The sequence below is a fragment of the Chiloscyllium plagiosum genome, unplaced genomic scaffold (assembly GCF_037043375.1).
Source record: "Chiloscyllium plagiosum isolate Xiang-an unplaced genomic scaffold, Cpla_swu_hap1 HiC_scaffold_2, whole genome shotgun sequence".
NCBI lineage: Eukaryota > Metazoa > Chordata > Chondrichthyes > Orectolobiformes > Hemiscylliidae > Chiloscyllium > Chiloscyllium plagiosum.
The window spans coordinates 30,546,753-30,570,189 of record NW_028270140.1 but is presented as its reverse complement, the minus strand read 5'-3'; the positions used below and the strand labels follow the sequence as shown (position 1 = coordinate 30,570,189).

Genomic DNA, 23,437 nt, shown 5'->3' with positions numbered 1-23,437 from the left:
CCGGGGCCCCTCGGGGGAGGAATCCCGCACGAATACGGGTTTTATCATATCTGATGTTAACACATCCCGAGCATGTAAGAGACTTAAATATACACCCTGGTTAGTTGTAGGTTAGATTAGTAGATAGTTGAGTTTTGTTTGTTTGTGTTTTTTTTTTCTTTTCGTTTTTTTTTGTTGTTTTGTTTTTTTTGGTCAAATTTTGGTTATTGTATATTTGAGCTAATTGTATATCAATGTTTATATCTGAGAGTTTTGTTTATTTTTGTAAACTTGTAAAAATGTTAAATTTCTAATAAAAATATCTATTAAAAAAAAACACACTGATCAGAACTTTGGATCCAGTCCTTCAGAGTTCCCTATGCGCCCTCATCCCACGTACTTCTCGTGTAGGCAACTTCTACTGCCCTCCAAAGGTACACAAAGCCAACACACCAGGATGTCCCATCATGTCGGGCAATGGGACCGTATGTGAGAATCTCTCCAGCTGTGTGGAAGGCATCTTGAAACCAATTGTACAGGGGATCTCCAGCTTCTGTTGCGACACTACGGATTTCTTACAGAAACTCAGCACCCACGGACCAGTCGAACCAGGAGCATTCCTTGTCACAATGGACATTTCCGCACTCTACACCAGCATCCCCCACAATGATGGCATCGTGGCAACAGCCTCAGTACTCAACACCAACAACTGCCAATCTCCAAACACCATCCTACAACTCATCCGCTTTATCCTTGATCACAACATCTTCACCTTTGACAACCAGTTCTTCATCCAGACACACGGAACAGCCATGGGGACCACATTTGCACCCCAATATGCCAACATTTTTATGCACAGGTTTGAACAAGACTTCTTCTCTCTGCAGGATCTCCAACCAACATTATACACCAGGTACATTGACGACATTTTCTTCCTCTGGACCCATGGCGAGGAGTCACTGATAAAACTACACAGTGACATCAACAAGTTTCATCTCACCATTAAACTCACCATGGACTACTCTCGACTATCTGTCTCATTCTTGGACACATGCATCTCCATCAAGGATGGACACCTCTGCACCACACTCTATCGCAAACCCACAGACCACCTCACAATGCTACACTTCTCCAGCTTCCACCCAAAACATATTAAAACAGCCATCTCCTATGGACAAGCCCCATGCATACACCGGATGTGCTCAGATGAGGAAGAATATGACGGACACCTGGAAGTACTCAGGGATGCCCTCACAAGAACGGGGTACGATGCCCACCTCATCGACTGCCAGTTCTGACGTGCCACAGCAAGGAACCATAATGACCTCCTCAGGAGACGGACACGTGCTGCAACCGACAGGGTACCCTTCGTTGTTCAGTATTTCCCAGGAGCTGAAAGATTACACCATGTTCTTCGTGACCTGCAAAACATTATCAATGAGGATAAGCACCTCACCAAGACCTTCCCCACACCTCCACTACTTGCCTTTAAACAACCGCCAAACCTCAAACAGATCATTGTTCGTAGCAAGCTGCCCAGCTCTCACGACAACTCCATACAACCCTGTCACGGTGGACGCTGCAAGACGTGTCAGAGTGTGGACATAGATACCACCATTACACGTGGGAACACCTCCCACCATGTACATGGCAGATACTCAGCCAACTTTGTCTATCGTATACGTTGCAGGCAAGGATGCCCGGAGGCATGGTACTTTGGGGAAACCGAGCAAAGGCTACAACAACGGATGAATGGGTGCCGCACAACAATCAACAGACAGGAGTGATCCCTCCCTGTTGGGGAACACTTCAGCATTCCAGGGCATTCAGCCTCGGACCTTCGGGTGACCATCCTCCAAGGCAGACTTCGGGACAGGCAGCAGCGAAAAGTGGCCGAGCAGAGGCTGATAGCTAAGTTCGGTACCCATAGGGAGGGCCTCAACCGGGACCTTGGGTTCATGTCACATTACAGGTGACCATTGCACTATACACATACACAGATACTCCTACACACACACACTCTCACACACACACAGGCACTCCTATACACACATACACACAGACACACATACACAATGCGCACACAGACACCCACACACACCCTTACAGACACACACGCTCCCACACTCACACACGCACCCCCTCACAGACTTAAGACACTCTGCACTCACTACACATACACATACACTTTCTCACACTCACAACCCCCAACCCAGACAGACACACACAGACAGACAAAGACCCACATGCACACATATATTTTATGGGGTGAATTTGTACTTGCAGGGTTACATTGTAGTTTGCTCAAAAACTGCATGCATTCATGTAAACCTCCATTATCTCACTTTTTAGATTAGAATCAATCTAAACATCATGGCATAGACAGAGAACACAGGGTGCTAACACCTTCAACATATTGTCTAGCTATCACCATTGTTAACAGCTAACCCGAGAATGCAACTTTTTAAAAAAAGGTTTTGTGATTTACACATGAAAGAAGTGAAACTATCACGGTATTCTAACAGATGAAAGGCTTAACAGACAATCAACGTTTCAATGTATAATTTCAGTTACATCACACTGTAAATTTTTGCTATAAATTCTGTGTGTTAGGACTGAGCCCTCCACTACCACCTGGTGAAGGAGCGACGCTCCGAAAGCTAGACTGCTTCCAATTAAACCTGTTGGACTATAACTTGGTGTTGTGTGATTTTTAACTTTGTTCTCTAGTGATTGTGTTTAAGTTCCTCCCTCTCTTTGCCTCTGACCTTCTGTTTTTCTACCACAATGATGTAAGGAAGAAGTTGTCAAAGTCTCTGCCACTTCCTTATTTCTGATTATGAGTTATTTAGTCATCACATAAGGGTCCAATGGTTTCCTTTTTAAAATGTTTTTATTGCTTGTTTTTGTGATTCTTGCTAATTTTCTCAAACTTTATTTTGCTTTATCTTTTGTACAAAGAACAGTAGCATGAAAGGCTCCCCGACACATTTGTCCCCACGTGTTAATGGCAGCTCCTTTGGCTGGGTCATGTAGGTTAGATTAGAATAGAGTAGCTTTTATTTGTCATTTTTACCCTATACAACTGATACAGTAAAAATGAGACAGCGTTCCTCCAGGACCAAGGGTGCTATATGGACAGCACAAACTACATGATCATACACGACATAAATGCATAAGAAATGCAAAACACACAAATTTCAGTGTAATAAAAGAATAATTAATAGATATTGTTCTAGCAAAAAAATCAATGTTGTGCAAAGAATTTCAGATGGAAAAGAATTCGATCATACAGTGTTAAGGAGCATGAGGGCTTGGGGGAAGAAACTGTTGCAAAATCTGGCCGTGAGAGACTGAATGCTCGGGTATTTTCTGTCAGATGGCAGGAGGGAGAAGGGTTTGAGTGAGGGGTGTGTGGGGTCTTCCACAATTATCTTAGCCTTTCAGATGCAGTGTGTGGTGTAAATGTCTGTAATGGAGGGAAGAGAGTTGCATAACTCACAGCCACATCCCCAAAGGCATGCTCCATTGTGAGTTTCCTATTGGAATGAGAGGAACAGGTCGCCTCGATCGACAGCACAAGATTGTGTGCAAGTGAACGCTCAAGTTGACTGGGATTGGAACTGATTCACACAAAGTCTTCATTGCTGATCAGACCTCCTGGAGCAGTCAGGACAGGCCTGGAGAAAGCAATGGATGAAAGAAATGATCAGACAGTGGAAAAGGGAGCCCACTGGAAGGCAAAAAACATCAGTTGACTTCAAGCCAGTGCTTCAGTTGACCTCTGTGCCAGCTGGAAAAGGAAATGCCACTCATAAGACAGCCTCTATACAGCCACCACAAACATTGTCCAATCCAGAAGTGACATACACCCTGGGCAGAGTCATTGTCTTCTGAGACAGACAATGCTATCTAGCTCTTTCTTGCTGATTTGTTAATATTTCTCAAATTTCTGGCTGACCACTAAAGTTCACAGTGTAGTAAGCCTTTTCTTTCAAATCAATCAAGTCCTCAACTGATCAAATATGTGCTGCTTTTATGATATGAAAATGGGTGAGGCGCAAATGATTATGTGCGGATTTACTCAGTCAGTTGACAATGAGTGTGTTGATATGAGGCAGCTGTTGTTAGTGAGTTTAGTGAATTTTAGCCCTCGTACATAGTGAATCATAAATAACTTATAGTCATCAATTATACACCCAAAAACTAAAGTTGAGTTTCAAGCATGCAAAACCAAGTATGATTAATGATTTTTGATAAAATTTGAACAGCCAAATGTCAAATGCCTTCTTTTCTCTTCTCACGTGATGATTAACTGGTTGAGCATTTCCAATATTTTCTATTTTTATCACAGTAAATAAGAATAAATAAAAAGATGGCTCAGTGGTTTGCACTGCTGCCTTACAGCACCAGGGACCTGGGTTTGATTACACATTCTCCCTGTGTCTGCACGGATTTCCTCCAGGTGCTCGGTTTCTTCCCACAGTCCAAAGATGTGGGTTAGGTGGATTGGCCATGCTAAATTGTCCCGTAGAATTCACAGATATGTGGGTTAGGTGGATTAGACATGGAAAACGTAAGGTTGTATGGATTGGGTGAGGGGAATGGGTCTGGGTGAGATGCTGTTGGATGGTTGTTGGGCTGAATGACCTGCTTCCATATTGTAGTGATTGTACTATTCTAATCATAATACCAACAATAAATTGATGATCATAATATCATTATTGATAAAGTGAAATGCAGAGCCTTTAGAATTGTCACGATCCACATGAGCTGACATATGAGCTCCACTAATCTCAGGGTTATTATAAAAATTAAACATTTAATCAAAGTCCTTGAACTCTCCAATTTAATCATCTGATGAATTCAGACTAACAGAAAATACTGAGCAGGTTTCTGTACTTAACAAGAAACTGCTATTTATTACAAATAAGTCAGTTCTCACCACAGGCAAATAAAAGTATGAATTATCAAAATTCAAGATATGTATCATTTCAAACTCTAATCCCCTTCTAAAACCCATACACAGATGGACGCAGGCTAAGTTACCATTACTCTATCTTCAGTATCCACTGGATAACCGCATCTTGTCATTACCCTAAGGGAACATCACATAGAGGGCAAGCAATTGGACAATTCCAAATGTGTGTTTTTATTCAAGTAAGCAAAAGCAAACATAAAAATAGAAGCCGAGGTTCACTGCTACCATGTATTTCACATCTGCAAAACAGCAAGTGATGGCTGGGAACACAGCTCACATTGTCACCATCAACACTGGGCTCCACCTAGTCACCAGGTACTGCCCCATGAGTTACTATGTCCCCTTTTCCCTGCCAGGAGCCCAATAGCCTTCCACACATGGTAGCGATTCAATTTTGCCTCCAACAGTCTTCCATGGCCCTTGAGTCCTGAAACTACATCTCCTCTATGTTACCCCTGTGGAGGTCACAGTGGTGATCACTTCCAATAATCCCCATCCCATAGTTTACCCTGCGTTTCAATGCAGTTCCATACACACTGAGTTTCTCCCTATCATCCTGACTCCACCTCAACAGATGCCTGTCCTTTCTTCCTCCAATCTTGACTCCCCCAACCATTTTGGCTGTGTTTCTCATTACCCCCCTCAATACCAGTATCTCTGCAGAGGCACTTGCCTCAACAATCAAAACATAGACCCTTAGGACACTGGCCGACTTCAATAACGTTCCCCAATGTTATTAATGTGTTCGCAGTTTGCCAATAGGTTATTGAAACACAATAACCCTGACTGTGGCTGCTGGGCCTACAGTCACTATCCAAACTGTAGTCAGTCATATCCTCTAACATGTCTGATCCAAGCAAGTGACTAACCAGCAACAAGCTCCTGGTCTGTGTGCAGACTGGACCATAGATGATACTTCCAGGACTCCCTGACTGGCAGAGACCCCTCCCCGCCATCCTGACTAGGCCCCTGCCTCAGTTCCTTAGATGTCCATTTGTTTGATTGAACATACAATGCATTTGCCATGCAGACAGTTGGCACATTCTGCATGTTTTAGATTGACATCTTGGTATGCTGAGAAAGATATCACCCTACCCCATCCATGGACAGATTCGAACAGGAAAGCAGCCAGTCTGCATGGCTGAGGAAAACAGCTTGTCCCTAAAGCAGTACTTTTAGGTACTGGCTGAAGCACCAACATGTGAACAGGGATGGGCATTGCAAGGTAAGGATGAGTGTTATGTCATGCATATAGATGCTAAATCAGTAAGCACTAAGAGGACAGACGTGCAACACTGAGATGCAGCCTGATCCACTCCATGGGTTTGGTACCTCTGTGTATGTGCAAAGTAGATTTTTAGCGGCCTTCTAATGCTAGTTGCTGGTGTGGCCTGCCATGCAGCTCTGTGCTTCCAGAGCGACTTGCAAGTGAATTGCAGAGGTGCCATGAGGTTCATAAGAGGGTTAGCAAGTGACATGTGCCAGTCTTCATGGTCAAAGGGTGGTGCCCATGGTTCATACCATGAGATGGCAGCACAGTGGTTAGCACTGCTGCCTCACAGCGCCAGAGACCCGGGTTCAATTCCCGCCTCAGGCGGCTGACTGTGTGGGGTTTCCTCCGGGTGCTCCAATTTCCTCCCACAGTCCAAAAGATGTGCAGGTCAGGTGAATTGGCCGTGCTAAATTGCCCATAGTGTTAGGTAAGGGGTAAATGTAGGCGTATGGGTGGGTTACGCTTCGGTGGGTCGGTGTGGACTTGTTGGGCTGAAGGGCCTGTTTCCACACTGTAATGTAATCTAATCTAAAAGAGATGCTGTTTGGTGATGAGCAACATGGAGGCTTCTCCAGTCAGCAGACTGCTGAAGTCGCCAGGTATCTGTTCTGACTCCAATGTCAAGATGACTTGGTGTATAGCTTGTTCAGCATATTTGGGAAGATAGGAAGCTAAATATTTTAAATGCAAGTGGCAGTGTTAGTAAAGTATTTAATAAGCTGTCATTCTTCTTAATTGGCAAATTGCCACTACTTAGTGATAACTCACCTCATTGCTTAGCAAATGCATAAAACGTACAGCACGTTGCTCCTGACATCAAGGTAAGCCTCTCTGAACATTTCACATGACTCTGGCACAATCCTCACCATAGCCCACATTGGTCAGGCCCCTATAAAGTTCTGCCTATGATGTTAAAGAGCTACAGAAGGATGGGTGTAAGTGTGAAACAATTCTCACAGGTCAACAAAGCTTAAATTTGACACAGTCATGAGAACACTGAAACATAGTGAGACCTGTAGGAGGTATAGGCAGAAGTGGGTACTGCAGATGCTAGAGATTAGAGTCAAGATTAGAGTGCTGCTGGAAAAGCACATCAGGTCAGGCAGCATCTGAGGAGCAGGAAAATTGACATTTCGGGCAAAAGCCCTTCATCAGGAATGCAGGAGGTATGACCTTCTGCACAGAAAATGCCTAGCTAATCAATCAATTTTGTAAGGCATATGATAGACAAGTTCATTGCCAGAGGTAGTGCACTGGAGCAAAGGCAGGTGCAGCTAAAAAGTACACTCTGCCAAGTCCAGTCACATTGTTATAACTTTATTGGTCTTTTTAGTGTGATTCTAAAATAATCACTAAACATTCTTATAGATTAGAATTCTTTGTCAACATCCATTCATGACACTTCACATTCTGCTTAAAACATTGGTAGAATTAAAAGAATTCTGGTTGCAAAACCAGAACTTCAAATGAGCTGAAAGGTATGGAGGAATACAACAGTAAATGCCAAGAATATTTGAACCCTATGCAACAGCTTGAAGAATGAGATTAGTCAGTAACTAATTTGGAACACAATTTAGCTGTAGTTCACAGGATAATCAAATTCTGGAATAACATGAAAGGAAGATATGACAATACAAGTAGAAATGATAGACAATATCACTGACTGTGGAAATTAACAACACCTCTGGACAAATTTGCTATCACTAAATCTGGATGTGTCAGCAAGTTATTCAAAAAATGAGAGCAAATCCTGGGCTGACTTGTTACATAAATAAACTTCCTTTTGTAAGGGTAAAGATTATTGTATGCGCATCTTGCCTTTCGCAGAGTTCACCTTTAAGGACTCAATGTGTTGTGTAAGGGCATTAGAACCCTGGAGAAACATTGTGCTTATGTCACTGAGCCGCAAATCACTGCACTTAAATAACACAGAATATTAATGAAGTTCTTTACACTCAGTGTTTTCACTATGTCTTGCACCTTTATACACACAACATGAGTGATGAGTGCTGGGGAATATAAGCACTACTGTTGTATTTCAGTACTGTAGGGGAAGAGAAAGTGAGAAAAAAATCCAGGAGTTTAGAATCTCCTCAGTTAAAAAAAAGAAAAAAACATACATAAATAACACAGAGCATGTAGAGTTACAGCACTCTGGAAGAACACCGCTAGACTGCATCAATCTAGACTAGACGACTCACAGGAATACTGAGACATGAATGCACAAAATAGACTAATCCTTAACTAATAAGTCAGAGTTTGATTTATCTATGATTATCACGTATAGTTACTTTATATTAATGTATCATAAATTATATTACATTGAAGCCTAATTCTGAAGACAATTCTTGACCTGGCCTGTTTCTCAGCCAGAGTCTAAAGAACGCCAACTCATATTGTGGCATCAAAAACTCGGCTTAAAGCATGTGCTGCCAAGACATAACATTGTGACTGCCTGGCAGTTAGACTGCTGTGCGTCTGCAAGCTACTCACACAGAAGTCAATAAGTAATGCCTGATCCATTACTTATAATTATCTTTGAATGTTTTAAATAAACTATTTTACAGAAAAAAATAAATCCCTGATGTGTGATTGATTATTAGATAAATACAACTAACATGACTTATTTTACATGGGGACATAAATTATTATTCCAAGTTTATTCCATTGTTTACAGCAGTAATTCTCAACCATTTTTTGGCCACAGTCCCCTTAGGAGCTCTTCTCAGGTTCCAGGCTCCCCCTTTCAAACAGGGATACAACATGAACAGGTACATAGAAAATCATTTATTATTGAACAGAAAGTAAACTTGAACATTCCGACATACTGGACAAATCGAAAAAATAGACTGTATGAAGTTAAACATCAATCAGGCCTAATGCAATCCTTGAGCTTGGTCATGCAGTTCAAACCTACGGGCAAAGATGGGTTTTGCAGAGATATGATGAAACCATACGATAAGTATTCTGCTGAGAGCTGCCGACACTTTGTTTCACCAAGGAACTCATGGGAAGAATTATTTCTGAAAATAATAAAAATAATCATGAGGTACTTCTTGCATGGAAAATAATGAACAAATGAAGTAGATTTAAAAAAGGCTGATCTTTGGGTAATGTAGTATTGCGATAATGGATTTGAGAACACTTGATTGAACATGTTGACCCGATGTAGTCTGATTTGCGACTGACTCTAAAGTGTGGCTGTGTGGGAGGAGTTTAAACAATTAATTTACCTGGTGTGCTGAATTAAAATGGTGTGTTGGGAAGATATCGTAAATAGGAGGGAAACTATTGACTCCAATGAAGGTTGTTGCTTTGGTTCAGTTACCAAGGCCTTGGGGCTCCCCTTCTCACAGTTTTCAGTCTGTGACGCTCTTCCTATGTGCCAGGACCCCTAAGGGGCCCATATGGCCCCTGCTGAGAATGGCTGCTTTAGAGAGTTAACTTGCTTAAGCAAGCTACAAGATAGATCATATTGGAACTTTACAATAACAATCGACCAATTATTTTATGAAGAAGCATGATAATTAAAAATATACCAGTAAAGCTGTCCATACTCCATAAATTAATTCAATGGAACGATCAGAAAGGATTTTAAATGGAAAGCAAAGGATTTGCCTGCCACTTGCTTTGTTACTGAGACATACTGGGAGTCCTGAACCCAAACTGCAGGCAGTCTTAACTGAGATAGGCAGATTCTTGATTAGTGAGTGAATCAAAGGTTACAGGGGAAGTGCAGAGAATGGGTATGAGGAATGTTGGATCAGCCACAACCTTATTGAATGGTGGATAAGGCTTGAGCAGCCAAACATCTTGCCCCTGTGCCAATTTCTTATGGTCTTATGGGCATAATGGGACTGGCTCCACCATTTTACTGGAGGAAGCTATAGCTGCGCTCACGGACAAATTAAGGATGGCCCAGCAGTGGTGGGCATTGCTGTTACAATTTAGAGAACAAGAGGGTGTAGAAGTAAATGAAAAGGTAACAGTCAGGGGTTAAGCAAAACTCTGCCATCTGGAGGTCTTATCAGGACCACCGTGTTGATTTTTCTCCCCCCAGTATCGTCTTTGGGGTTGGTAAGTATAAAACAAAACTCTTTAATAACCATGGAAACCTTAATGGTAAGGTCCTGGGGAGTGTTGCTGAACAGAGACCTTGGAGTGCAAGTTTGTTGTTTCTTGAAAATGGAATCTCAGATAGATGAGATAGTGAAGAAGGCGTTCCGTTATTGCTTTCCGTTATTGGTCAGAGCATTGAGTATAGGAGTTGAGGGGTCAAGTTGTGGCTGTACAAGACTTTATTTAGGCCAATTTTGGAATATTCTGTGTAATTCTGGTCTCCTTGCTATCGGAAAGATGTTGTGAAACTTGAAAGGGTTCAGAAAAGATTTATAAGGATGTTGCCAAGGTTGGAGGATTTGAGCTATAGGGAGAGTTGAATAGGCCGAGGCTGTTTTCCCTGGCGCATCAGAGGCTGAGGGGTGAACTTATAAAGGTATATAAAATCATGAGAGCATGGATAGGATGAATAGATAATGTCTTTACCCTGGGTTGGGTGAGTCCAGAACTAGAGGGTATAGTTTAAGGTGAGAGGGGGAAGATTTAAAAGGGACCTAAGGGAAAACTTTTTCACTCAAAGGGTAATGTGTATTTGGAATGAGCTGCCAGAGGAAGTGGTGGAGGCTGGTATAATTACAACATTTAAAAGGCATCTGGATGGGTATATGAATAGGAAAGGTTTAGAGGAACATGGGCCAAGTGCTGGCAAATGGGACAAGATTAATTTAGGATATCTAAATGGTCGACATGGGCGAGTTGGACTGAACGGTCTCTTTCCATGCTGTACATCTCTATGACACTATAAATGAGAAAGGGCTATTTTAAAACCAGTATTTAAAAAGATAACTGCACATTTTGAAAGCAACTGATCTGACACCCATGCCAGGCATTGTGTATGTAACTCTTTGAGCAGGTAGTAATTGATGTTTGATGGTTTGGAACTGAGGGGATGTGCAGATGCAGCTTTTGATGACAATGATAAGTTCATTGATCAATGGACTAGAGATCAGTTATCAATGATAGAAATTTTTGTGCCTGCCAGCAACTGAGTGATTGTCTCTCAAGTGACTGAACAGCTTGGAACTGGGAACAATTTACAAAAAGAGAGAGAGAGAGGTTTTTTCTTAGCTTGGGAGAAAACCCTTTGTCCTCTGCATATATTCATCCTCCAGTTCATATACTTTTGGAAGTGTCTGTGGCATTTCAGAGTCCAAATGATACAAATTGATATTGACTGAGATTATTTTTAAATATAGAGTCAGAGGAACTTGCCAGTGCATAAGAAAATCTATCTTGTTAATGTAATCAGCATAACTTAACATATATATATATATATATATATATATCTATATATGTATAAAAAGTCTTTCAGCCAGGGTATAGGAATTGGGTCTGGTCACTACATTAACTTTTCAGCAGTTAATGCAGATAATAGTGGAGCCACCTGGCTTGTGCATGAACACAGCTGGGAGCTCCAGCTACTGCGGATAGGATCCATTATTGGTACAGCATCATGCTGTTAATCACCTTTCAAACCAGGACCAACCTTTCTGGATGTGGTCAACAGGGATGTAGCCTTATGGGAGGGCCCTCTTCTACATCTGCATCATGTCGAGCTAGAGTAATGCACCCTGGCTTGTCTCTACATAAATTCTTGAATGCAGTGAGCAGCATGTTAAGTCTGATTGTCATTCTGCACCTAGGTTGTTAAATAAGGAGTCTGAGTTTGTTAGTATTTCTGCATTGGTTAGTTGCTTATAGGAGGTTCAAGATGGACCTCACCTATGTAACCGCCCCCAGTTCATTCCCGCTGATACCTTCATCCAGTCAGTCAGTGGCATTGGTGCAGACCATTACCTATTTGTTCCTTTCTCAGTGGAGGCATTGTTTAATCATGTTTACAAAATACAGCCTTTGCTTTTTACCCACTTTAGAGTTTCAATCAGATAATTCACTACTCCAAGCTTCTTGGCCACTTATAAGACATTGTGACAATACTGTGGCTTTTGGAGGTATATTTTGTCTTTTTTTTTAATGAAGCAAGGTTGAGACAGAGATGACAAGCACTCTGCCCCAATGCCAGTAAAATAAACAACTTGTGTGGCTTTGGGTTATTTTATAAAGTTGGCACAATAGAATCAGCTGAATAGTTGGGGTCTAGACCCTACAGAACCAGGATCTTGTTTTAGTTGTTGACTTCAGTAGCAGTTTCTGGAGTATTATTCCTCTCTCTGTTACAGCTAAAAGGTGGGGTTTTCTTCATGCAGCTAGAATTACATGTGAGACAACCTATTTTACCGAATTTGCCTTTGCCAAGGGTGTGTTTATGGGGTGTTATTATATTGGAACAGTTAAGTAGTAGTAGTTACGAAATACATTAAGTGGTTCAGCATTTCTTTAGAGTTACAATTCAGCCAATTAATTTCTTTTCAATTTGCTTGTATTTTAATTATAGTGCATGAACAAAATATGTTTTGTTTCAAGCTTGGTAGTTTAACCAATCGAATTGCATTCCCAGAACACATAGCCTTACACTTTGCTTTAAATAAGAAAATGTTAGGGGCTAGTCGATATTCTTAATATATTTTGAGAACGTTTGGTCTGGTCCATAGTAAATTGGGGTTCCTGCAGGATCAAAATCTTTCATTCCAGTTTGGATTTAGGATTATTGGACTCAAAGGCAGTGAGTGGTGAGTGTTAGTGTTCTCTTTTCGGGTATTGAATTTGCTTGGTTTAAATCGAGTGTGACCTGTGTAGTAATGGCTCTTTCAGCCAATAAGAGCTTCTTGGGGGTTGAAGAAGTCACTTCGGCAGTTTTACAGAAAATCATCAAAGCCATTTGGATACAGAACTGGCTCAAAGGTAGAAGACAGAGGGTGGTGGTGGAGGGTTGTTTTTCAAACCGGAGGCCTGTGACTAGTGGAGTGTCACACGGATCGGTGCTGGGTCCACTACTTTTTGTTATTTACATAAATGATTTGGATGCGAGCATAAGAGGTACAGTTAGTAAGTTTGCAGATGACACCAAAATTGGAGGTGTAGTGGACAGCAAAGAGGATTACCTCAGATTACAACAGGATCTTGACCAGATGGGCCAATGGGCTGAGAAGTGGCAGATGGAGTTTAATTCAGATAAATGCGAAGGGCTGCATTTTGGGAAAGCAAATCTTCGCAGGACTTAATGGCAAGGTCCTAGGGAGTGTTGCTGAACAAAAAGACCTTGGAATACAGGTTCATAGCTCCTTGAAAGTGGAGTTGCACGTAGATAGGATATTGAAAAAGGCTTTTGGTATGCTTTCCTTTATTGGTCAGAGTATTGAGTACAGGAGTTGGGAGGTCATGTTGCGGCTGTACAGGAGATTGGTTAGGCCACTGTTGGAATATTGCGTGCAATTCTGGTCTTCTTTCTATCAGAAAGATGTTGTGAAACCTGAAAGGGTTCAGAAAAGATTTACAAGGATGTTGCCAGGGTTGGAGGATCTGAGCTACAGGGAGAGGTTGAACAGGCTGGGGCTGTTTTCCCTGGAGAATCGGAGGCCGTGGGGTGACCTTATAGAGGTTTACAAAATAATGAGGGACATAGATAGGATAAATAGACAAAGTCTTTTCCCTGGGGTCGGGGAGTCCAGAACTAGAGGGCATAGGTTTAGAGTGAGAGGGGAAAGATATAAAAGAGACCTAAGGGGCAACTTTTTCACGCAGAGGGTGGTACGTGCATGGAATGAGCTGCCAGAGGATGTGGTGGAGGCTGGTACAATTGCAACATTTAAGAGGCATCTGGATGGGTATATGAATAGGAAGGGCTTGGAGGGATATGGGCCGGGTGCTGGCAGGTGGGACCAGATTGGGTTGGAATATCTGGTCGGCATGGACAGGTTGGACCGAAGGGTCTGTTTCCATGCTGTACATCTCTATGACTCTATGACTCAAAGCTTTTGGAATTGCAGACAAGCTGGAGTTGCCTTTATTTTTGCGAAAAGGGGAGCTAATTGCAGTAATAGCTCAACATTTAAGATTGTTGGAAATGCCACCTGAATCATCAGAAATGGCTAAAATTCAATTGCCAATGAAGCAGCTTGAATATGAAAAGGAATTGAAACAGTTTGAATTATGGTTAAAAGCAGAGAGATAAAGAAAAGGAAAGGAAGACTCTAGCAGAAAAATGGGCGAAAGAGAGAATTTTTGAAATTCAGAGATCGGAATGGAAAACTCAAATTTGCATTGAATGGCAGAGGTAGAGGGGGAAGGTATGAGTAGTGATGAGGACAGTGATGGAAAGCAATCCCATTGAAGCCAAAGGCCTGGTGGAGATCTGTTTAAATATGTCCCAGCATTGCCAAAGTTCAACGAGAAGGATGTAAAAGCCCTTTTCATTTGAGAAAGTGGCGAAACAAACATGGTGACCATGATGTATTGTTAATTCAAACGATGTTGGTAGGTAGAGCAACATTTGCATCACTCTCAGAGGAGGTATCTGGGGAATATGATAAGGTGAAAAATGCCATCTTAAGGGCATATGAGTTCAGGCGGCTCAGTGGTTAGCACTGCTGCCTCACAGCACCCAGGGTCCCAAGTTCAATTCCAGCCTCAGGCAACTGTCTGTGTGGAGTTTGTACATTCTCCCAGTGTCTGCGTGGATTTCGTCTGGTTTCCTCCCACAGTCCAAAGATGTGCAGGTCAGGTGAATTGGCCATGCTAAATTGCCCATAGCATTAGATACTTTAGTCAGATGGAAATGGGACTGGGTAGGCTACTCTTCGGAGGGTCAGTGTGGACTTGTTGGGCCGAAGGGCCTGTTTCCACACTGTAGGGAATCTAATCTAACCTAGTACTAGAAGCCTATAGAGAGCATTTTAGAAAACTAAGGAGGTAATCTTGTCATTGAGTTTGAAGTAATTTTGATAGGTGGAAAAGGCCTTTCTTCCTCTGCTACATTGATGACTGCATTGGCGCCACCTCGTGCTCCCGTGAGGAGATTGAGCAATTCATCAACTTCACCAACACATTCCACCTTGACCTTAAATTTACCTGGACCATCTCTGACACCTCCCTCCCCTTCCTGGACCTCTCCATCTCCATTAATGACGACCGACTTGACACTGACATTTTTTACAAACCCACCGACCCCCACAGCTACCTGGATTACACCTCTTCACCCTACCTCCTTCAAAAATGCCATCCTGTATTCCAATTCCTCTGCTTCCGCTGTATCTGCTCCCAGGAGGACCAGTTCCACCACAGAACACATCAGGTAGCCTTCTTCTTTAGAGACCGCAATTTCCCTTCCCACGTGATTAAAGATGCCCTCCAACGCATCTCGCCCACATCCCACACCTCCGCCCTCAGACCCCACCCCTCCAAACGTAACAAGGACAGAACCCCCCTGGTGCTCACCTTCCATCCTACCAACCTTCGCATAAAACAAATCATCCGCCGACGTTTCCGCTACCTCCAAACGGACCCCACCACCAGGGATATATTTGCCTCCCCACCCCTTTCCGCCTTCCACCTTCCGCAAAGACCGTTCCCTCCGTGACTACCTGGTCAGGTCCACGCCCCCCTATAACCCCCCATCCCATCCTGGCACCTTCCCCTGCCACCGCAGGAATTGCAAAACCTGCGCCCACACCTCCTCCCTCACCTCCATCCAAGGCCCTAAAGGAGCCTTCCACATCCATCAAAGTTTTACCTGCACATCCACTAATATCATTTATTGTATCCGTTGCTACCGATGCGGTCTCCTCTAAATTGGGGAGACTGGATGCCTCCTAGCAGAGCGCTTTACGGAACATCTCTGGGACACCCGCACCAACCAACCACACCGCCCTGTGGCCCAACATTTCAACTCCCCCTCCCACTCTGCCAAGGACATGGCGGTCCTGGGCCTCCTTCACTATCGCTCCCTCACCACCCGACGCCTGGAGGAAGAACGCCTGACCTTCCGCCTCGGAATACTTTAATCCCAGGGCATCAATGTGGACTTCACCAGTTTCCTCATTTCCCCTTCCCCCACCTCACCCCAGTTCCAAACTTCCAGCTCAGCATTGTCCCCATGACTTGTCCTACCTGCCTATCTTCCTTTCCACCTATCCACTCCATCCTCCTCCCTGACCTATCACCTTCATCCCCTCCCCCACTCACCTATTGTACTCTATGCTACTTTACTCCCACCCCCACCCTCCTCTCATTTATCTCTCCACCCTTCAGGCACTCTGCCTGTATTCCTGAAGGGTGGAGAGATAAATGAAGGGCTTTTGCCCGAAACATCGATTTTACTGCTCCTCGGATGCTGCCTGAACTGCTGTGCTTTTCCAGCACCACTAATCCAGAATCTGGTTTCCAGCATCTGCAGTCATTGTTTTTACCTTTGAAATTAATGTTCTTCAACAGATGATTATTTTGGAGGAGTTCAAAAAATCACTTGCTGAAGTAAGACTGAAAGAATAGCAGTGGAAATGGCAGATAATTATGAGTTGCTTCGTAAATCAATGTTGGGCTTCTGACATCAGTTTTAATCTGTGAGGGATAGAAATTGAGGAAAAGAGAAATCCTCAGGTGGTAAGGGAAAAGGAGATCTTATTGAGGGTAGTAAAGATATTTTACCACATGTTAAAAAGGAAATCCATGAGGGGGAAAGGGAAGTGGAAAAAAACTCAGGTGTTTTCCCTGTAATAAAGTAGACCACATGAAGTTGCAATGTGGTTTAGAAAAAGCACAGGGAAGATGGATGTGGGAAAGCAGAATAAGTCAGTGTGTTTTGTTGAAGCTGTAAAGGAAAACACAATGGAAGCTAAAAAGCTGCAAAAGAATGTACAAGCCGGTCAGGGGTTGGCTGAGAAGAAAGTGTCAGATCTCCTTAAAGAATTTACTTGTATGGGTAAGGTTTACTCAAGTACGCCAGAAGGAGTAGGTAAAGCAAATCAGACTTTAAGGGAGTTAGAATTAGTTTTATTGTCACATGTACTCAAATAAGTACAGCGAAAAGTGTGTGAGTAGCAGCTTATAGTAGTCTTAAAGTTGTAGCTTTTGCAGTTACCATTCAGGGGAAAATGGAGAAGTAATAGAATCTGCAGTGTTGCAGATATTGAAATAAATTATAAAATTAAGGAAAAGTACAGAAAAAGGTTCTTCTGACCCAATTCACATTGACATCCAGCTTCCCTGAGACCGGATGTCCACACCAAGACCATGCCAGGCCGAGAGACTGCCACGTACTGCCCGAAGATCACCATTCTTGGCCACTGGGAGATTGCCATGCTGGGCTGAGAGGGCACCATGACAGACAGAGAGGAGGCCACATACTGCCTGAAGACCACCTTGCTGGGCCGCTGGGAGATTGCCAATTGGGCCAAGGGGATGCCATGCTGAGCCAGTAGATGGGCATGCTGGACCAAGAGACTGCCATGCTGGGTCGAGATGCCACCTCGTTGGGTCTGTGCTGAGGAGTTTGAAGGCTGAGAGTTCTGAGGCAGTCAGGTCCAAGCCAGGGAGTTCCGAGGCTGGGAATTCTAAGGTTGCAAGGCCGGAGGCTGGGAGGTCAGAGGTCGCAAGATTTGTGTTCGGAGACCAGAAAGCCAGAAACCAGGAGTTTCACAGCTGGGAGTTCCGGAGCTGCAAAGTTGGAGGCCTTGAGTTTAGAGGCCTGGAATTCCAAGGCTGAGAGTTCCATGGCTGTGAGTTCTAAGGCTGGGAGTGCTGAGGCTGAGAAGAGAGAAAAGGAGCAAGAAAAGACAAAAGAAAAGAAAAAAAAGAGAGAAATAAAATTGTGAACAGATGGAGCAGACAAACTGCGGCAGGTGCCTACTAGTCCACTGCCATCTTGGATATGGGATATGGAAGCAAGTTATCCTTTAATGGTAAGAGATGAGTAGATATGTAATTAAGAGCGAGTACAGCCAGAAAAGGTTGTAATATGTGGAATCCATCATGAGAAGAGCAGTATTCCATGGTATAAAGTGAGGTTGGAGAATCTGGTGAAATGTGGTGAAGTGGTGGTTGGAGTAACAGTGAAATTCTTGGTTCTGGAAAAAAAGTCTTTCCTTGGTAATGATATAGCTGGATCACAGATGTGAGTCATGTGAGGAGTTTGAAGGCTGAGAGTTCTGAGGCAGTCAGGTCCAAGCCAGGGAGTTCCGAGGCTGGGAATTCTGAGTCATGCCTACTGTGGTTGAAAAGCCAGTGGAAAATCAGGCAACTGAGGTGTCAGAGGAAAATCTTGGGATTTTTCCTGACTGTGTGGTAATAAGATCACAAAGCCACAGGCTGAAACAGGTGAAGAAATCAAGGAATAAAGATGAAGAAGTTGAAGTTCAATTATCAGAAACTATGTTTGATCAAATGGTTGAGGAAAAAGACAAGAACAGATGGAGGTCAAAGTGGATATTTTCAGATCAGAGGAATTAACTGAATTACAACGGAAAGATGAAAGATTAATGTAGTTGTATCAAAAGACATACACAGAAGAAGAACCTGAATGTATCACAGAATGTTACTATCCTAAAAATGAAGTCTTGATGAGGAAATAGAGACCAACACATATTCAAAAGTTCATCAATTTGTTTTGCTGGTGGGTTATAGAAAGATGGTGTTGCGGGTAACACCTGAATTATCATTAGGAGGTCATTTGAGAGTAAGGAAAATTCAAACCAAAATATAAAAAACATTTGATGTTGACTGTATAAAAATATGGTTGAATTTTGCTAGACATTGGAAAATCTCAGGCAGTGATGAAACCAGCATCCTTAATACCCATTCCTGCATTTGAGGCACCTTTTATAAGCGTCTTAATTGATTGCATTGATCCTTACCTAAAGAAAAAGTGGGAATCAGAATTTGTTAACCACAATGGTTGTGTCTATTAGAATTTCCAGAAGCCATTCCATTACACAGTATCACGGCTAAAAAGATCGTAGAAGTGTTACTCAAATCTTTTACTAGATGAAGACTACCCACAGAGATACAATCGGATCAAGGTTCAAATTTTACATCAACATTTTTTAAGGAAGTTATGAATAGCTTAGGAATAAAACAATTCAAGTCCATGATGTACCATTCAGATTTGCAAGCAACATTAGAACAGAGGAATTAAATTTTATAAACCACGCTAAGGGCTTATAGTCCGGACTATCCAGAGGACTGGAATAAAGGAATTCTATTTGTACTTTTTGCAATTAGGGATACACCCAATGAATCAACTAAATTTAGTCCATTTAATTTAGTTTTTGAGCATGAGGTGAGAGGACCATTGAAATTAATTAAGGAGAAATTGATGAGTCGGAGTTCAGAGACTACGTATTTGGACTATGTGTCAAATTTAAGGGAAAGAGTAAATATCACAGGTGAGTTGGCTGGACAGCAATGAACATAGGCTTAACCCTTTAAAGATGGCACAGGTTGAAAGAGATAGAATGCATACGCAAAGACAATAAAGTTAATGTGAGTTGCAGCAATGGAGCTCACTCATAGTAATGGTGCCAGATCCAGATGATACCCAATGATTATGTGTGGACAAATTCTGATTCATACCCTAAGCCACATTTGGATGACTGTATTGAGAATGTGGGACAAGCAACTTACGTTTCAAATTTGGACTTACTCAGAGGATATTGGCAGGCACCTTTACCTGAAAGAGCAAATGAAAGTTTGGTTGCTTGTGATGCTGAATGGACTGTACCAGTTTAAAATCATGCTGTTTGGTATGAAAAATGAGCCAGCCACATTTCAAAGACTTAAAAATGTATTGCTGGAAAAGCGCAGCAGGTCAGGCAGCATCAAAGGAGCAGGAGAATCGACGTTTCGGGCATAAGCCCTTCAAAAGACTAGCTAATAAAGTCATTTCAGGATTACCCAATTGTATGGTGGACATCGATGAACTAGTGATTTTTAATCACACATGGAAGGATTATTTAGAGCATCTGTTGGAATTGTTCAATTAACTTTGGGAAGCGGTTTGGTGATTAACCTGGCTAAGAGTGAGCTCGCAAAAGCCCAAGTCACGTTCCTGGGTTATGTTATTGGACATGGGCAAATGGCCCCATGTGATATGAAAGTAAATGTTATTGGAGAGATTCCCATACCATCGATGAAGACCGAAGTAGTACAATTTCTGGGACTGAATGGTTTCTTTTGGAAACTTGTGCTGACCTTTAGCAGAGTGGTTGCTCCACTGACTGACTTGTTGAGTAAGTGCAGAAAATGGAAGAATGTCAGAAGGCATTTGACAGCCTGAAAGCTGTGTTAACCACTACCCCAGTGTTAGCCACAACTAACTACGCAAAGCCATTCAAGGTAGTAATCAGTGCAGGTGTCAGTGTTGTACTTTTGCAAGAAGACGGCGAGTAAGTAGAAAGACCTACTGGGCATTTTTCCAGAAGATTGAATAATCATCAACAGAAATATTCTGTGATTGAGAAAAGACCTTGAGCTTGGTGTTGGCGTTACAACATTTCAACATTTATATTGCCAGTGATATGACTGGGGCAATTGTTTATACTGATTATTACTGGTTAAAGTTTTTGGAAAACTTTAAGGACAAAAATACCAAACTGTTTAGATGGAACTTATTATCGCAGCCATTCAATTTGAAAATTATACACGTGGCAGGGCAAGAGAACATAATTGCCAACATATTGTCATGACTTTCATGGAAGAACATGGAGGTATTTCGCAGCAAGAAATAAAATGGATTAAAATGGACTGTAGTAGTGAATGTTTGCATGCTTAGGTGTGAGAATACTACGGCTTTAAGGGGTGTATTTTGTTCTGGGATTTTTTTTCGAAGAAAGTTGGAGACAGACTTGCCAAGTATTCTGTTCAAAGCCAATAAAGTAAAAACATTGCAAGGCCTTTGGGTTTTAAAAAAGTGCTGATACAATAGAAGTAGCTTGAATGGGTGGGGTCAAGCTTGTACTGAATCAAGACTTTTTTTAGTTTAATCCTTCAGTACTAGTTGCCTGTGACCTGAAGTTGGATGTGGTACCTCTTATTCCTTTCTCTGTTACAGCTAAAAGCTGGGATTCTCTTCTTGCACCTAGAATTACATGCGAGACAATCTATTTTACTGAATTTGCCTTTGCTAATGATGTGTTTGTGGGATGTTACTTTATTGGAACAGTTAATCAGGAATAGTTAATAAATATTATGTAGTTAAGCATTTTGTTGCAGTTACAGTTAAGCCAATTCATTTCTTTTATTTTTATTTTGTCTGTACATTAATTATAGTATCTGAATAAAGTGTTTTGTTTCAAATGTGGTAACCTTTCATCGGTTTGACCAATCGAATTGCATCTGAAACACCACGCCTTACACTTACCACTAAAATAAGAAAAAGTGAGGGACTAGACTATTTTCTTAACATTCTTTGAGGGGATTTGATCTGGTTTATAATGACACAAACAAGGGATGACTCAAGTTGCATAGGTGTTCAGTGAGGGATGGAGTGTAACAAAAATAGAGGCTGGAAATCATATTATGAAGTTATGGAGCCCTAGATGCTGTAAAATGCCTAGTTAGAAAATGAGGTACTATTCATCTGGTTTACATTGAGTTTGTTGTCTGGAGCAATGCAAGCATGAAAATGCTCATATGAAAGTAAGATAGTTTAACATGTTCCAGTGTAAATTCTATTGTTCTGATTTTTTTGGTTAGTTACTGAATTCCAGCATTCAGAATTAGAGTCTTGTTCTTTTTTTTAACTCACAGTTCAGGGCTCATTAAATGGCAATTCTTAAAGCTATGGCTCTCAGACTGCACATGAAGACATCCAGTCAATTGCATTCAGTTTTTAACTCTTTTATTATACAGGGCGACCGCCATATCCGCGGAATCAATTTCCGCAGGTTCAGTTTACCATGGCCCGAACATATTATAGGGCACCTTCCAGAACCAGGCACCAGTTTACCGCTCAAATGAATGGATTCACTCCTACCCGCGGTTTCTGGCTTCTGCGGCAGGGCTTGGAACATATTCCCCATGACTATGGGGGTGGGGGGTTGTCTGTGTGTGGACTACTGTATACTCCTTGGGTGAAACAGACATGTCTGCAAGAGATAGCTATTGACTGAGAATGGTTGAATGCCCTCAATATTTCATTGTGTTGACTCTCTCCCTGTTTGAAATTTCCCGTACCCCTTACAGGTGTAGCATTCCCCAGGCTTCACACAGGACTTTGCCACAGTCGTTGAATTTATATCTACAGCTTTTCTTTTCTTTGTATGGGTCATCTTTTTTAAAAAGCACATTTCGGAATTAAAAGTGAAAATGACTATGAATACTTAGGAATCTGATCCATCATTATATTAGCATTAATAGTCACCATTTGGCTGGCAATTCCTCTAACAAATCAGAAAAACTTGCCATCAAATCAACAGTCTGCAGTAATGTGGCATAAATATTGCTTTTCTTGGTGAATTGATATTCTTGCAAATTGTCCTAAGGAGTTCACGATGAAAAGCTTTGACAGATTATGTATTTTCTCAGTAATACTCAAGTTCAGTACTCAAATAATATATATTAAACAGTTGAATCATGAAAACTTCGTGACTTGTCATAACATGCAAAGTGGAGTTGTGTCAGCACTCCTTTTGCAACAAGGTGTCTCAGAATCTGGATCTGCACACAATATCTTCCATCCAAGGTGAGTATTTCAATTAAACTGTTGAAATGAGATGATATAACACTTTTCAGGGCCACAAAAAAGGGTGAAAGTATTGATGTAGAAAAACATTTGCAGCTAATTCAAAAAGTATATGAACCTTTTGGTCATTGACCACAGCACAGCTGCCACTTAAAGTGGTTAGCAACATGCAAACATGACTCATCACGCACTTCTTTACCTGTCACTGATCCAGCTGTTGAATTGAATCACTACTGAATGTACATACAAATTGAATGCAAGCAGAATGATTATATTCTTTGCATGACTTATATTACAGTGTTGCCATAAGGTTGTTAAGACATAGTCAAATAATGATTGACATAATACAAATCCAATTTCTCTAGTATTTCCATCGTTTACCTGTATGAGTACGTATTTGCATTTTTCAGTAAAATGATTTGGGATATGGAAACTAAATAAAAGTATCTTAAATCATTTTCACAGAGCACAGGCAGTCCTGCGAGATTTCAGCCGGACTGAGTAATCAAAT

At 41.9% G+C, this 23,437-nt stretch overlaps 1 pseudogene; it reads left to right on the top strand.

The window, feature by feature from the left end:
- Positions 1-608: 608 nt before the first annotated feature.
- On the top strand, positions 609-22,202 carry LOC148151846 (uncharacterized; annotated as a pseudogene).
- Positions 22,203-23,437: the final 1,235 nt, after the last annotated feature.